We start from the raw sequence: 16,801 nt of genomic DNA, 5'->3' as shown, positions 1-16,801 counted from the left end.
CAGCAAGTTGGCGCAAACGTGCGCCAAACCGGCGCCAACTGGCGCCGAGTTGCGAGAAAATAACACCGTCTTTCTGCGGGGGTATTTTTGGAAGAAGGAAAAAAATAAGTTTATAAATAGGATCCTTGTGTTAGACCTAGGGCATCTCATTCCAGTCAGAGGAGGCCGACGACAGAGCTCAGAAGGATTCTTCTACATTTCTTCTTCTTCATCTATTTCTCTGTAATCTTATGCTTTTGAATATTGAATTATTTTTAGCCATGATTATGCTTGGCTAGTTTTCTTTTATTGTAGTTAGGGTCACGAGCCCTATGTGAACCCTTGTTACGATGGATTGTTTTAGTTTTATTCATTTATATAATTATCTTTGTCCCTAGCTTGTGCGTATTTTCTATTTTCTTTATTAGAACTGATCAATCTGATAGTTGGGAATAGTTTGAGGGTTAGAACCCTAGATAGGAATATTGGGGTTTTGATCTTGAAAGGAGGTAGGACAACAATTGGTATGCATGCTAGGAATATATGTGTATTTAATTGCGGATGCTTAAATTATTGCGTTCATTGCTTAATACCATGAGGAACATTACAAGGAATAGGGGTTCCAATTGGGGATTAAAGGGTTAACCTTGCAAGGAATTGAGGGTTAACTAATAAATATTTTTAGATAATAATTTATCCGAGTAATTATATGAATAAATATTGTGAATCAATCCAAAGTAAGAAGTGGGGATCATAAGGTGAGTGCGCTCTAGCTATAATAGTTTTATCATATTTTTAATATCAATTCTCATTGTTATTGTTTTATTCCTCTTAAATAAAAATATAAAAACAAGTCTTTATTTTTATTTCATATTGTTACTCAATTTCAATTCACAATTTTCCAAACAACAAACCGAGTTTTCCAACTTAAGGGGACTGGTTATTGTAGTACTTGGTTTACAATCCCTGTGGAGACGATACTTTACTTACTCATTATATTACTTGTGCGATCGGTATACTTGCCGGAGAGCATCAAGAAGCTTCACGGTGAATGGTCAACGACTGAAACTATACATGGGAGGAGAAATTGACAGGGGAACAACCACTGTTGCCCTTGTAGAGGCAACTTGAGCGAGGTACGTCAGGCCCGTGACGTTAAACAAGCGCTGATGGGTAGGCAAACCCGTAGTTTACTGCTTTATATTTTTATTTTAGTTTATTTTAATTTCAAGAAAAAAAAAAAAGACAGACAAATGAGGCCAAGGTCATGACTGAGTTCAAGAAGGAAGAAACGAGGATTCAAGAGGCTAAGGTACGAAATTTTAAAGCATAAATATAAAAATTGTCCCTGCCTTAGCACGTTTTAGCGTCCACATTCACGCCAAAACGTGATACAAGACTAAAATAAACAATTGCTCCTGCCTCTCGGCGTTTTGGCGCAAATGTGCACGCCAAAACGCTCTGGAATGAATAAAATGGGATTCGAAGAGCATGTTTTGGCGTGCTCTTGGGCGCAAAAACGTGCTCCTAAGATCACAGGGGCCACCTTTCTGCCTTAGGATGTTTTGGCGTGCTCCTGGGCTCCAAAACGTGATCCTGTGTTCACAGGGCAGTAGCCTCTGCCCCTAAGCGTTTTAACGTGCTAAATTCATGCTAAAACGCTCTCCCGGGTCCCCAAAATTTTAAAAAGGCTGGGCAAATTCCCCCCATTCTATTTTTCCCTAATTCTCTCATATCCTCTCTTTCTCCCTATTACCCTCAACTCTCAACCTCTGCACTCTCTCCTTCTCAACTACATCTTCAAGTATTCATCCACATAAGGGAATCAGGTATGCCTTAACTACTCTCACACGATTACACTATTAAATCCTTCTCAAGTGGGCATAAGAGATCGACAGGTTACTTTGGCTAGAACCTAGGGTTCCAATGGGTCTTAATAAAATTTTCTTTAAAAAGATGCATAAACAGATTGGTTTGCAATTCTTTATGTTAGCAATTCTTTTGGTGTAGCTGAGCCAATACTTCAGGGTCTCACACTTCCTGGAGAAAAGTGGGACCCAACAAAAGATCACAGCCGTCCAAAGAGGATTCGGCTGAAACAGTTGAACAATGTGGCCAAGGTATGGCATCATTTCATCAATAACAACATAATGCCAAGCTCGAATCAAACTGAGATAGTGGTGAAGAGAGCTGTATTAATTTATACTGTGATGATGGGACTACAGGTGGATTTGCCTAGGGTACTGGCTGATAGTATCTATGAGCTGGCTCATAAAAAGGACAAGACAGTTACCATTGGACATGCCTCTCTGATTCAGAGTTTATGTGCAGCAGCAGGAGTGGAGATTCCTACTGAAAAAGACACCATTCCATTGAAGCCCGAGATAGACGTTAAGTACATTTCTACTTACATCATAGGCTCCTCTGTTCCTAACGATGATGACCCAGTGCCACCACCAGAGACTCGCGGCAGACCGCGACGCGCACCTAAACCATCTGCTCCAGTTGAGAGACCACCAGTTTCGACTACTGACAGCCGACTGGATGATATGAAGACACATATGGGATTTATCAGGCGGCGACTGAGGCATATGGATCACAGGGAGCAAGAGTATCAGATCTACATAACTACACATCACCACCCTGCTCGACCTGATGGACCTCCACCTTTCCAGCCCGCACCTTATGATGGTTCAGATGAGGAGGCCACTTTTGATGCTGCCCGGCGGAGCACTTCTACATCTCAGGCCACCACTTCACATGCTGCTGATGATGAGGACACCGAGATGATCCCGACCATTGTCCAAGATGCTGAGGAGGATGACAGAGACGATTGAGACATCCCCTTTCCCATTCTCCCTTTTATTTTCTTTTGATGATTTAAGATTAGCATTTTTGTTGATATGCTAACCCTGTGACATATTTTCATACTATTGCTTTTATGACTGATGAGTTAGATTGTCCATGCTGTTTCAGAATAAGCGACTAGTTATGCTTAGCTTGCACACGAATTATTTTTAGATTTAAATCTGTTGCTGAGGAAAGCAAAATTTAAATATGGGAATGGAGAATGCGCGTTCCATCTAAGAACATTGGATTGAGACCGAAGGAATTTTCATGAGTATACACAGAATCTCCGGTCAAGACAGGGAACTATCTCAAATCCCTTTCCTGCAAATTTTTAAATTTTGTTTTACATGTTTAGTTAGATAATTTTAATTGTTTTGTTGAAAAACCCCAAGCCAATATTTTTTGTGAAAATTCTGAAAATTTTTAAAGTTTTTCTCAGTGTTTTAAATTGGAAAAATGGCGGGAAGTTTAAATTAGTAATTGATTCAGAGCATAATGATGCACTTACCCATATTCACTTTTATGAACATCATTGCAATAAGTGACATAATTCATTGAAAATATTGTTTGATATTGAAGTTATTTAAGAAAAAGAACAGGGAAATTACTGTGCATTCATAGCCGTGAGGTTTTGAGCATATACAGAAAATTTTTATTGAGTGTGCATTCCATTGTTGAGATACTCTAGAACTTGCTTTGTTTCTTGATTAAAATAGTCTGTGATTTATTCTGTAGAGATGATAGAGGCATGTTCTTTCTCTAACTAGATGGCCAAATAGCTAACCTTTATGATATTCCTTAGTAAAGCCCCTTGAGCCTAGACTTTTTGTTCATGAAGAACCCTTGAATATGAATAGCCACTTCCCTAATTGAATCCTCACCTTAATAGCAGATTAATTTCAGATTTCAAGTAAGGAGTGGATATAAGTTTCAACTATGCAAGCGTTCAACGGAATAAAGAAGTACAAGAAAAAGGGCAAAGCCCAAAGAAGAAAGAAAAAGGAAAGTTGGTTAGACTTGAGAAAAGCGAGCAAAATGCTCCAAACAAAGAAAGGAAAAGAAGCAAAAAGCAATAAAATACGGTTAGAAAGAAAACGACAAAAAGAGAAGGTTCAATGAAGAAAAAAAAGAGCTGGAAAGAAGAAGAAAAGCTTTACAGTCGGAAGAAACGCACAACACTTGTTCCATTCCTTAATCTGAATTGATCTTAAACTTTTGTCCTAAATTATTTCCCTCCCTTTCACCAAGCCACGTTATAACCTTACGAAAGATCTCTTGATCTGCTTAATTTATCATAAGAACTGTGGAGAGCGAGAATATAAGCAAGCCTATAGTAGTGTTGATTCAGTGGAATAAGAGAGAAACACCAACCCTCTAGACAGGAGAGCGAGAATATAAGCAAGCCTATGGTAGTGTTGATTCAGTGGAATAAGAGAGAAACACCAACCCTCTAGACAGATGAGCGAGAGCGAATTAAAACTCCTAGTGAGGGAGTGTCTCCGGAAGTTTCCCCTGTTCGTGATCTGAAGGAATTTCATTAAAAGTTTTTACTGATGGACTATTGATCTTATTGTTTTGATGTATCATCCTTTCCTTAAGTCTGAATGCTCTGTAGTCATTTTTGTAATTAAATTCTGCTTGTGAATTCCCTGCAATTGGAAATCTTGATTGAATTCAATTAAGTTTATTCTAGTGCATTGCTGAGGACAACAATGTTCAAATCTGGGAATGGTTGATAAACCCTTGGTTTACCATGTTTTTAGGCTTAATTATGATTGATATATGTTATGAATTGCATGGAAATTAGGGTTTTATGCTGTAAAGTTACAGTAATTGAATATCTTGCTAACATGTTGTCGTAATACTGATTTCAAGTGTGTACCAGCTGAAGGAGGACGTTTTGGCGTCCAAAGCACGTTTAAACGCACAAAAGGAAGAAAAACACCATTGCCCCCTGGAGGAGAACGTTTTGGCGCACAACAGCACGCCAAAACACCCAGAAAACAATCAAAACCATTCGAAGAGCACGTTTTGGCGTGCTAATGGACGCCAAAACGTGCTAAGGCAGAGAACAATACACTAGGAGGACATTTTGGCGTGATCTTGAGCGCCAAAACGTCCATACACGGTCAAGCCAACTCCAGGAAAGATTTAATCAAGATATGCAGCAGAGTCCATGAAGATACAAAAAGGAAACACATAAACCTATATTGAATTAAAGATATAAACAAGATTTAAAGCTCAAAATCGTCAACCAATCTCTAAGATATCAAATGCAAAAAGGAAACAAAGATAAAATCCACCACAAATCTGATATGTATTCATTGGAGATTTAATGAAGAATACAACCCCAAAAAGCTATAAATAAGGAGCTTGGGGCCAGACCAAAACACCAATTCAGAAACCAATTGACAATTCCAGAGCATTACACCAAGACTGAAGGAGGAATCCTGTTGCGGAGCGCTGGAACACTGAGGAACCAAGTCAACATCACACCAATGGAGGTTTGGGGTTCTCTTTTCTTTATTATTTCTTTTCAATTCAGTATGCTAGAGTAGTTTTTTATGTAGTTAAGGGTAGATGGAACCCAATTGAATCTTTATGTTTATGAATTAAATTGTCTCTGAATCCTGTTCTTTTTATAATTGAATAAATTATCTGTTTTTAATGCTTTCTATGAGTTTGTTCCTTATAGAATGATTTTGGGGAGTTGTATGACAATAGGGATGTTGGTGCATGAACCTTGACTTGATAATTTATCATAATCCTTGTGATCTAGGAATATGAATAGGAATAGACATAGGGTAATTATGTAATCTTGTAATTCTTGATCTTAATGCATGTTTTCTTGGAGAATAATCGGGGAACTAGAGTTCTTTCAAGATTACATAGATTTATGGTAACAAGGAATTGAGCCGTAATTAATTCAGATAGAATTGATTGGCAATATATTAAGAAACAGATTCTTGGTCATTTAATTCATAACATATTGAGGATATTGGGGGAAGTCGAAACCTTAACTACACTTGTTTAAATTTCAATCAAACATCATCATCATTCATTCTTTTAATTCTGAATTTTCATATTGCATGCCTTTACTTGTTTTTAATTTTAAGTTCTTTGAACCACAACTCTCTTCATCTAAATTCTCTCAAACCAAACCTTTGATTGTCCAACTAAAACGCAATTAGCGAACTAGTGCTTGAAAATTCTGATCCTCATGATAACGATCTCGTACTCCGGTACACTTTTATTACTTACGACCGGTCCACTTGCCGAGTCGCTATCATGTACTTACCCATATGGCCCTCTGTTAACACTTCTTCTACCATTGGCCCCTTTGGGACAATTAACCGATCTTTGTAGTATTTCGCATGAGAAGCATCAGTGAACACAAAATCTTGCTCTTTCATCATTTGGATCCCTTCATCAAGAACTTGGGCCGCTTTAACTTTTTCCATTAACGAATTTCGGACTTCGACCGTAGTCATGAAATATGAAGTCTCAAATGGTGTCACATAAATTCGCAAATCCCTGAACTCCTCAATCAAATCATACTCTGCAATCATCATGCTAGCCACACCCGTGGTCTTTCTGCTCAAGGCATCAGCCACTACATTCGCCTTTCCAGGGTGATACTGAAGGTCAAACTCATAATTCTTCAGGAATTCCATCCATCTCCTTTGTCTCATATTAAGCTCCTTTTGATCGAATTGATACTTCAAGCTTTTGTGATCACTGAAAACTGTGAAGGTAGCACCATACAAGAAGTGTCTCCATATTTTCAATGCAAAAACCACGGCCGCTAACTCAAGATCATGAGTAGGGTAGTTCTCTTTATGTGGTCTTAACTGTCTAGAAGCATAGGCCACTACCTTTCGCTCCTGCATCAACATGCACCCTAATCCATACTTGGATGCATCACAATAGATCTCAAATCTCTTCTCTGGATCAAGAAGAATCAGAACCGGTGCGGTAGAAAACTTATCTTTCAATTCTTGAAAACTCACATCACACCCAAGGGTCCATGCAAATGGCACCCCTTTTCGGGTCAACCTAGTCAATGGTAAGGCGATTCTGGAGAATCCATTAATTAACCGCCTGTAGTATCCAGCTAAACCCAGAAAACTCCGGATCTCAGTAACACTCTTGGGTCTCTTCCAATCCAGTACACCTTCAATTTTACTCGGATCAACAACCACTCCTGTAGATGAGATGACGTGTCCAAGAAACTGGATCTCATGTAACCAAAACTCACACTTGGATGGTTTGGCATATAACTTATGCTCCCTTAAAATCTCTAGAACTATCTTCAAATGCTCTGCATGTTCTTCCTTACTTTTGGAGTAGATCAGAATATCATCAATGAATACCACAACAAACTGATCTAAATGTGGTTTGAAAATCCGGTTCATATAACTCATGAACACGGCCGGGGCATTAGTAAGCCCAAATGGAATCACTAGATACTCATAGTGCCCTTATCTGGATCAGAAAGCCGTCTTCGGAATATCCTCGGCCTTTACCCGGATTTGGTGAAATCCGGAACGAAGGTCAATCTTCGAGAACACAGAAGCACCTCTGAGCTGATCCAACAAATCATCTATGCGTGGTAGAGGATACTTGTTCTTTGCTGTCACCTTGTTTAACTGATGATAATCAGTGCACAATCTCATCGTCTCATCCTTCTTCTTCACAAAGATCACCGGCAAGGAGATACACTCGGTCTGATAAAATTCTTGCAAGACAATTCTTCTAACTGTTTCTTTAGCTCTGTTAGCTCCACTGGTGACATCCGGTATGGAGCCAATGAGATAGGCTCCACACCAGGTACTAAGTCGATTGAGAATTCAATCTCCCTCTCAAGTGGAAAATAGGGAATTTCTTCCAGAAATACATCTTTAAACTCGCACACAACCAAAGGAGATACACTCGAAGCACCTCTGAGCTGATCCAACAAATCATCTATGCGTGGTAGAGGATACTTGTTCTTTACTGTCACCTTGTTTAACTGATGATAATCAGTGCACAATCTCATCGTCTCATCCTTCTTCTTCACAAAGATCACCGGTGCACCCCAAGGAGATACACTCGGTCTGATAAAATTCTTGCAAGACAATTCTTCTAACTGTTTCTTTAGCTCTGTTAGCTCCACTGGTGACATCCGGTATGGAGCCAATGAGATAGGCTCCACACCAGGTACTAAGTCGATTGAGAATTCAATCTCCCTCTCAAGTGGAAAATAGGGAATTTCTTCCAGAAATACATCTTTAAACTCGCACACAACCAGAATATTAGCAGTAGGTTCTTTAGAGTCTCCTACGAGTCCTTCCAGGATAATGTATCCTGCATCTCCTTAATCTTAAATCACAAGGACAAAAATCCCTTAATCTCAAATCACAAGACCTGTCAATTTCAACTGCAACTGCAAACTACACAAAAATGGTTCCTCACAGGATGCTCTCAATCTTCTCTCAAGTGTATCAGTTAATTTAGTATATCACTCAAATCATTTCAAGAAAATCATCCTACCATAGGCTTGCTCAAGTTCTACTTCTCCACTGCTAATAACACATGCATGCACAAATCAAGAGGGCTTTATGCAGGTTGTAATGGGGCTGAGGAAAAGGTATGGATGGATATGGAAGAGAAAGCTAAACACCTCAGAAATTTACAAAGAGCAAAAAGTTAAGAACTAAACTAAGAACATAAAACAAAGATAATGAAAAGATAGAGATAAACACATTTTTTTGTTTTTGTTTTTGTTTTTTTTTTTTGCTTTTTCTCTTTCTCTTTTTTTTTTTTGTTTTTTTGTTTTTCAAACAATAATACAAACAAAATATCCAGATGGTTACCCCCCACACTTAGACTTTGCACGTCTCGGGCAAATCCCCACACTTAAACAAAACACTACAGTAAAACCAAGGCTCAGTAAAACTCCAGTATGTGGAATTAATTGGTTTTTCATTTAGGCTTGTAATATGGCTAAGAAACAAGGGTTACATAAGGCACAAAAGGGCTAACCAAGGGAATACAATGTAAGGATGGCTATTTGGCTAATGTGGGAAAGAAAAGAAAGAGTGCCTCAATCAAATTCATGCATGCAAGTGAAAAATGCAGTTTCAAAAAGAACAAGAGCAAGTTTTAGAGGACAATAATCAAGAGCAGAATCACACAAGAAAGGAAAACTGGCCTACAGATGAAGATCGTGTCTACAGGCTCAGAACCTCACAAGGGTATACCAAATCATGCAATCAGCAGCACAGTATCAAGCAACAAGTAATCCAATCCAAGAATCAAGAACCAAGCCTAAGCAGAAATTTCCCCGGCAACGGCGCCAAATTTGACACGAGCTGTCGAACTCGCGCAAATTAAAAATTATATTTTAATTAGGGTTCTAAAAATTTGCAGTAAAGTGGAAACCCTAAGTCGTCTCTCAAGGAAATTGTTTGGGTAAAAATCATTTTTGAAAACAGAAAATAAAAGGGGGGTTTTAGATTTTGGTTGAATAGTTAAAAGACAGAATATAAAAATTGGGATTAAAAGCTCGTAATTAAAAATTAATCAACCTAAGGTTAGGGTTCCTAGGATGTCCTTCCTTGGATAAAAATTACCAAATTCGTGATTAACCTCAATTTAATCAGAATCCTTATTTTCAATTGAGAACAATCTGATCATCAAATTAATCTGATGATCATTCTTTTCCTATAATCGCAATCGCGAACCTCAGATCGAATATCCACAATCGCACGATATCGATCTGAGTTAGGGTAAAGAAACGAATCTGATCAGAGAGTGATCGCGAATCCTCTAGACAGATCCATGAAATCCCTTCCCCTTAGGTTGATTAAAGGGTTTTAGCCTAGCATGGCTAGGATAAACATGATTAAAAATTCAAATAAATAAAAAGAAGAAGAAGAAAAGACGAAGAACGCGAAGAACACGAATAACACTTCAGAGAAAATATTTTGATCCCCAAATTCGAAAATTACAGAATGAATAAAAGTTTCCTACTCTGCCGTCATATACCCCTACCCAAATCGGGTTAGGGCTCTGTTCTGATCGGCCCATCTATAATATGAAATAAAATAAATAAAAAATAAAATAAAACTAAAACTTCGCTTTGGGACACTTAAGTAATTGGGTTCTAATTTAAATCAGAAGTCCAATAATAAAATAAAACTTCAGCAAAACGAGTCCAACTTGGCATCAGAAATCTACCATCTTTTAGTCCGAATTAGGCTTTGTGCTCTTCATAAGAATTGTATCCCTCCGTGTTATCTGAAAAACCCAACAAGAACGGAGTCAATCCGACAACTGTGGACTGAGATATGGCCAAAATACAGAAGTAACGTAAAGCGAAAAATTCTGATCTGAAAATAAATTAAACCCAATCAAAAACTAAAAATCTAAATTAACTCAAAACATCATTATTTTATTCAAATAAATCCTAAAAATACTAATCAAGAGTAACAAATAAGTGCAATAAAATATGAGTTATCAAGGCACTCTCTGGAATAGTTTCCTGTCTGACCACAACTGAAGCAAACATTTTGCCCCAGTCGACAAACACTTGTATGCATCTTCCCACACTTGGCAAAAGTGGGAATCTTCCCTGCACAGACATGTCGCTTCCATTTTTCACAAAGAGAGTCTTCTTAAACTTGGTGTTCTGTTGTGCTTGCAAACCTTTTCCCTTACCCTTCCAAGACGTAGTCCTCCCACTGAAGCTTTTTCCTGCTGCTTCCTTTCCCCTGGTACGATAGTACTCCTGAGTATTCTGACACTGCTTGATCAGCTCCACAAAATCTCTGGTACAATGACCAGCCAGCTTCTCTGCTATCATATCATTCACACCCTTCTTGAATCGAAAGGCCTTGTCTTCTAGACTGAGGGGAACTCTACCATAACAAGAATATTTTGCCAAGCGGTTGAACTTGCTCAGATATTCATCCACCGTCATGCCTCCCTGCCGGAGGTCTTCAAACTCACTCTTCTTCTTTTCCCTGGCTTCTTCAGGGAAGTACTTCTGCAGAAGATGCCTCTCAAATAACGGCCAAGTAATAGCATAACCTTGGCACTCCAATGGGTGTCTGACATTGCTCCACCAGTCTGCTGCATCTCCCTATAACATGTACACATCATACAAAAGCTTCGTCTCGGCATCACATTCCATGACCAGAAAAATGCGCTCCATCTCCTGGAGCCACTCCAATGCTACTATGGGATCTCTTCCACCTTTGTAGTGAGGTGAAGAATGCTTCCTGAAAGCGGTCAGCATACGCTCTCTAGTCTCCCGGTCAAACCTGGGTGGCATGGCTGATCTATCAATCTCAACAACTGGCTGCCTCACTCGTCCCCCATGGACTGATGCCTCCGCCTCCTGATGGGCCTCTCCTACCCCTTCCTGTCCCAGCACGACAGGCTCAAGAATCTGTACGGGACCAGCAGCATGTGCAGCCTGCTGCTGCACATGTTGTGTAACTAGCGGTGGACAAGATGGTGAAGGTGGTGGAGGCCCTCCTCGTACCTCTATCAACAGTAGTCGGATCATCTCAGCATTGGCCAGCCTATTCTGTGCCATAAGGTCTTCACTGGCCTTTCTCAGCTGCTCTCTATCGTGCTCTTTGACCTCTTCTATCCTCTTCAGGTCAGCTTCCCTTGTCTCGTTCAAGGTTTGCTGTAGTGCCGCTATAGCAACAGCAACGGGTCCGGTGGTGGGTTTTGAACTACCCGTCTAGGTCTCCCTCGAAGAGCCATGATATCTACACACAACTGCACAAGGTATGAGTTAGCTACGCTCAATCAAGTGATGAAATATGCAATATTATGATGCTCAAGAGATACTCAATAGGTAAATCTAACACTTAAGCAATAAATCAGTGAACGTCCCGGTGAAACTGCTCTGATACCATAAATGTAACACCCCGTAGTACTCCGGTTGTTAACATAGATGATATTTGGCATACACAGCGGAAGACCTTATTTAAAAAAAGATAATAAAGCGTTTTACAAAAATACGAGTAAACTTGTTCCAAATTCATTTATGAAAACATTTCTAAAATCGTTCACGTGAGACTGCGAAAGCGTAAATCTAAACATACATTTACTAATTAATCCCATTAGCCAGTATTAGTGGCCATTGACTATCCGGATATAACATCAAGTGTCATTCCTGACGGAGTCTCACGGACAGCATAACGGCTGTATTTCAGATAACGGGGAACATGGTCCCACTTATACAATTAACCTGATAGATACAATAATTTAAAACAGATACCTTGCAAGTCCCACACGGACTGCCATCGCCTCAACGGTTCAATACAGACAATAAGGCTCCATGCCTGATGGGACGTAAATTCGTTCCCATCTAAGCCCATTTTAATGGCAAAACAAAATACCTTACTTTCCCTCATCTGATGAGCAACTTCAGCATGAAAATCACTTGTTTTACACATTTTTGACAAAAACACAGTGGAGGAATGGAAGATGACGTAATCCTTTGAAAACATATTAAAAAAGGGGACGGATTGATAGCATTTAATGCACCTGCTACCTTCATTTAATGCTCTTCTCATTTGACAGGAAACGTGGAAACAACGTCTTCTAAAAAGCAAGGCGGTGCACCACTCAAGCACCAGGAAACGTGAAGAGCAGAGAATCAAGAGTTCTCGTTGGCCAAGAAGAAAGCAAGGCATGGGGGGACTGCACAAAATGGCTAATCATCAACAAATACTGTCCCATCAAGCAATTTGCAAAGCTTTTAAACACTGTTGCCACCGCCCCGTCCCTTCATTCAAGAAACTCACGCCAAAGGATTTACAAGATTGCCATTCCTCTTCTGCCTATAAATAGGACGTCCGAAATACAAAAACATCATCGAATTCTGGAGGGATTGAAGTCCTAAAAGAAGAGATCACCCAGTAGTAGTTAGTAGTTTAGTTTTATATAGCTGTAACTATAGTTAAGTGACAACCCTTCTTCTTTGTTCTGTATCATCCCCTAAGACTCCTCACGAGCATCAAACCACCCTCTTCATTTTTATGTTTCGTTGTAAACTATCTTTCAATTTAATATAAGTGTTTCTTCTTTTCGTTCCATTCGTTATCTCTGAGCTGAACCTCGGGTCTATGGGACTTCTATTTAGAATAATTATGTTTAAAATATCAGCCATGGGCTGAAATATCTGTGGAACGGATAAACTGCAACACTCTTAAAGAATTATTTTCGAAACTCTTGACTGAAGCTTTTTTGTATTTCTTTGGCTAAGTAAGCTATATTCATTGTGTAACAATGGAAATTGAACACATACTGAGAAAGGAACTTCCATAAGGAAGGGATTTCAGACAGCTTAGCCATTGGGGGCAGGTAGTGTCATGGCAAAAACACTATTGGTCACCTTAGGAATAAGGGGCCGCTTCGTCCACTTTAAGGTTCTGTACTGAGTACCTGTTGGAGTCAAGGGAGCCATAGGAATATGGAAACTTGTGAGCCATCTAGTCCATGAGCTGAGGAATCGGAGTTGCCAGATAAGAAACTGGGACAAAGCCAAAAAGTGCTAAGTCTTGAGCAGAGGAAATAACTATTTAAGAATGGAGCAGTGAATCCGTTCCTTCTGTTAAACTGTTTTTAAAACCATCCACTTGTTGTCTCATAATTATAGTTATTACTGTTTTATTATTTTTACTTTATTTAAACTTGTATCTACCAAATCTCCAATGATTATTATCTCACCTTCTTCTAAGCAGGAAGGATCACATATATAACGCAGCGAGCAATTGTTTGCCATCAGACTGAACTTACTGTTCCTGAGGAACGTTGTCAAGGCAGTAGGGAACGTTTGACCAGACAGTTCATTCACTAACTTTTCTTCTCATTTTCATTCTTTATAAAATAGTATAAGATAATATTTAGAGTTCTATCCTCGTGGGAACGATAATCTGGGCCTTAATACACCCATTATTACTTGATGCGTGCACTTGCGCACTTGGGTTGGAAGTAAGGGAACAAATCTGTGTTCTATCACCAATATAGAACAGAGGAATGTCCCCCATCAGAACTTATATTTTTCCACCATAAGCAAACCACCCAATAGTTTTTGGCGCCGTTGCCGGGGATAGCAACACTAAAATTTGTTCTTATTACTGTTTTAGTACATACTCTGTAATTTTATTTTATTTTTTTTGTTACTGAACCTGCTGTTCATGTAGCTTGTGTTTATGGTTTATGAGTGAAGAGTTTGAAACAAACTCTGACCACTCCATTGAAGTACCTGAGTTTCTCTTTGATCTTGAACTAGAACCTACACTTTATAGAAGAAGAAGAAACCTCAGGAAAGAAATTCTTAAAAACATGGCTGATCACAATAATAATGAAGATATTCCTCCTGAGCAAAATTTCAGAACTCTGGCTGCTCCTTTTAGGAACAGGCCAGAGAGGGGAGTAATCCTCCTTCCTGCAGCACCCAATTTTGAACTGAAACCTATGATGTTTCACATGATTAGGGAAGCAGGAGTCTTCAATGGACTCCCTGCAGAAGATCCTTACACACACCTCACCACCTTTCAAGATATCTGTGATAATTTTAAAGCTGAGAGTGTGACAGAGGAGAGTATGAGAATGAGGTTATTTCCTCACTCCTTGGGCTTAAAAGCAAAAACATGGATGAAAATTCTCACCCCTGGTTCAATACACTCATGGGAGGAACTCTCTAACAAGTTCATAGAGAGGTTTCTCCCTATGTCCCGACAAGCTGATGTAAGAGCAGAAATCTCTAACTTCAGGATGATTTATGGAGAAAATCTCTATGAAGCATGAGAAAGATACAAGGACATCATCAGAAAATGTCCAAACCATTCGGTAGAGAGTTGGGGAGTGTTACAATCTTTCTACAATCTTTCTATAAGGGACTTGACCATACTTCTCAGTCACATTTAGATTTTGCTGCAAGAGGATATTTTTTTACAGGAACTCTTGAATCCACGTATGAAATCATAGAAGGAACTGCCGAAAGATGTCTCCAATGTCCAATACACAGGGTGAACCCAGTAAGGAAGCCTGGCATGCTCGAACTAGACAAACAAACTGCCATGGAAGCCTAGCTAGCCTCATTAATGAATGAGGTGAAGAACCTGAAAAATGATCAAGAAGCACCAAGGATGGAAGTCTTGTATAACACCTAGCAATTCTAACTTAAGTATTTAAAATATTAAGTTAGTAATTAAGTAAAGAATTAGTGAAAATCCTAAAGATTAGGCCAAAATACAAAGAAAGGGCAAAACGATAATTAGCCAACACGCAATCCTAGAAAGATAAAAATTGAGTAGAAGGTCTCAGATGATAGAAATAACCCTGGAAATGGATTCAGAATGAAAAATTGAGTGGAAAAACAAGTTTCAGAAAAATCAGTGAATAGTGTTTTTCACGGGTAAAAATACTGCGGTACGATTGCACCGTAAAACATGCCAATTGAGTTTTGAGCTCTAGGTTTCAAATATGAATTATAAATGGTTTATTGAGTTAGGAAATATGATTTTTGATAAAATTTGATGGAATTAAGTCAGTTTTGGGAAGCGTGCCAACTGCGCGCGTAATAGCTTAAAACAGTGTTTTCTCCGAACGACAGGAAAACTCCAGATTCATCTGATCAAGTATAATTAAAGGAGAATAGTTAATGTTAAAAATTGGAGTTTCTAAATAGGTTTTGAATTTATGGACATTTAGTTGAATCGGAGGGGAATTCAAATGAGTTTGAAATCGCGTGAGGTGGCGGTGGGACCCACCCCACTTAAACCACTTAAGCCACATCACCCTACCACTATTCACCATCAATTTCCCTTCCTTTCTTCTTGCCAAAACTGTGCAAACAGCCCCCCTCCCCCCATTTATGGTGCAAAATTTCATTTGATCATAACTTAGCCATTTCTCCACCGAATCCAACGATTTTTGTCTTGAATCGTGAGGGAAAACACCTTCTAAACACATTGGTACCACTCTTGAGCCTTGAAACCGTGTATTTGGGTAGATCCTTGGCATTTTCAGTTCTGAATTTGTGAGGAAAAATGGAAGTTCATGGAGTCATTTGAGCTTCCATTGCTTGGAGGAGTCTTGGGGTAGCATCTACCTTGATTGTGAGTGTATTTCCATCCCATTTACATGGTTTGATTGTAGTTTATTTTCATGAACCCTACACCTTGATTTCGTGATTGGTGATGTTAGAGAGCTAAATTGAAAAATGTGTATTAGATGATAATGTCTTAGAATGATGTGTTAGAGCAACAAATGCCATGAAAATTATTGATGAAAATTTTGAAATTTTAACTTAGAAATTTTGAGGAATGTCATGACTTAGAATTTTGAAATTTTGTTGGGCTTTGATTGGTGAGTTGTAGTATGGTTGTATGTTGATATAATGGGAGTGTATGGGGTGTAGAGTGGTGAAAATTGAATGAAAGTCCCTTGGAAGGACATAGGTTAGAATTCGGCCATATTGGAGAAAAGTGTGACATTGTGTTGAAAAATTATTTGGATGATGTGTTGTGTAATTAAATGGTATTTAGATGGGTTGTGTGGTGGATTGATAGTGGAAGAATCAATGGAAAATAACAACTTGTGTTTAAGGACATAAATGAACCTAGAGGGAACTATTTAGCAAAACGATGCTTAAAAGACGTAAATCGGAAAAACGACACTTGAGTTAGCCTTTTGGCAACCTAAGGATGTGTAATAAAATGAGAAAGAAAAGTTAGAAAAATAAAGTTGAAATTTTTCCTTGTAAGGCCGAACCCTCCATAGGGAGGGGGAGGATTTTGTGATTTTTCGCGTTTTGATGAAATTGACGTATACTGATGGTTGTACGTGGTTGTATAGGTTGCCGTACGTCGACTTGAATCCCGAACCGTGAATCGGTGGATTGCCCTTGGTCCTGGACCAAGTGGATTGAGGCATTCTGTTATGTTCCAAGTTGAAAGAT

The 16,801-nt window shown here is 39.0% G+C and overlaps 1 non-coding gene across 1 annotated transcript; it reads right to left on the bottom strand.

Annotated features, from left to right (window-relative positions):
* Nucleotides 1–14,583: 14,583 nt before the first annotated feature.
* On the bottom strand, nucleotides 14,584–14,690 carry LOC133285323 (small nucleolar RNA R71). The gene has a single exon (XR_009747989.1). It is a non-coding gene; the product is annotated as a small nucleolar RNA R71 (small nucleolar RNA).
* Nucleotides 14,691–16,801: the final 2,111 nt, after the last annotated feature.

The sequence above is a fragment of the Gastrolobium bilobum genome, unplaced genomic scaffold, assembly GCF_033153095.1.
Source record: "Gastrolobium bilobum isolate Gb01-03AN ecotype WA unplaced genomic scaffold, APGP_CSIRO_Gbil_v1 utg112888, whole genome shotgun sequence".
NCBI classification, from domain to species: Eukaryota; Viridiplantae; Streptophyta; class Magnoliopsida; order Fabales; family Fabaceae; genus Gastrolobium; species Gastrolobium bilobum.
The sequence above is the reverse complement of the archived record's forward strand: the minus strand, read 5'-3'. Positions and strand labels throughout refer to the sequence as shown.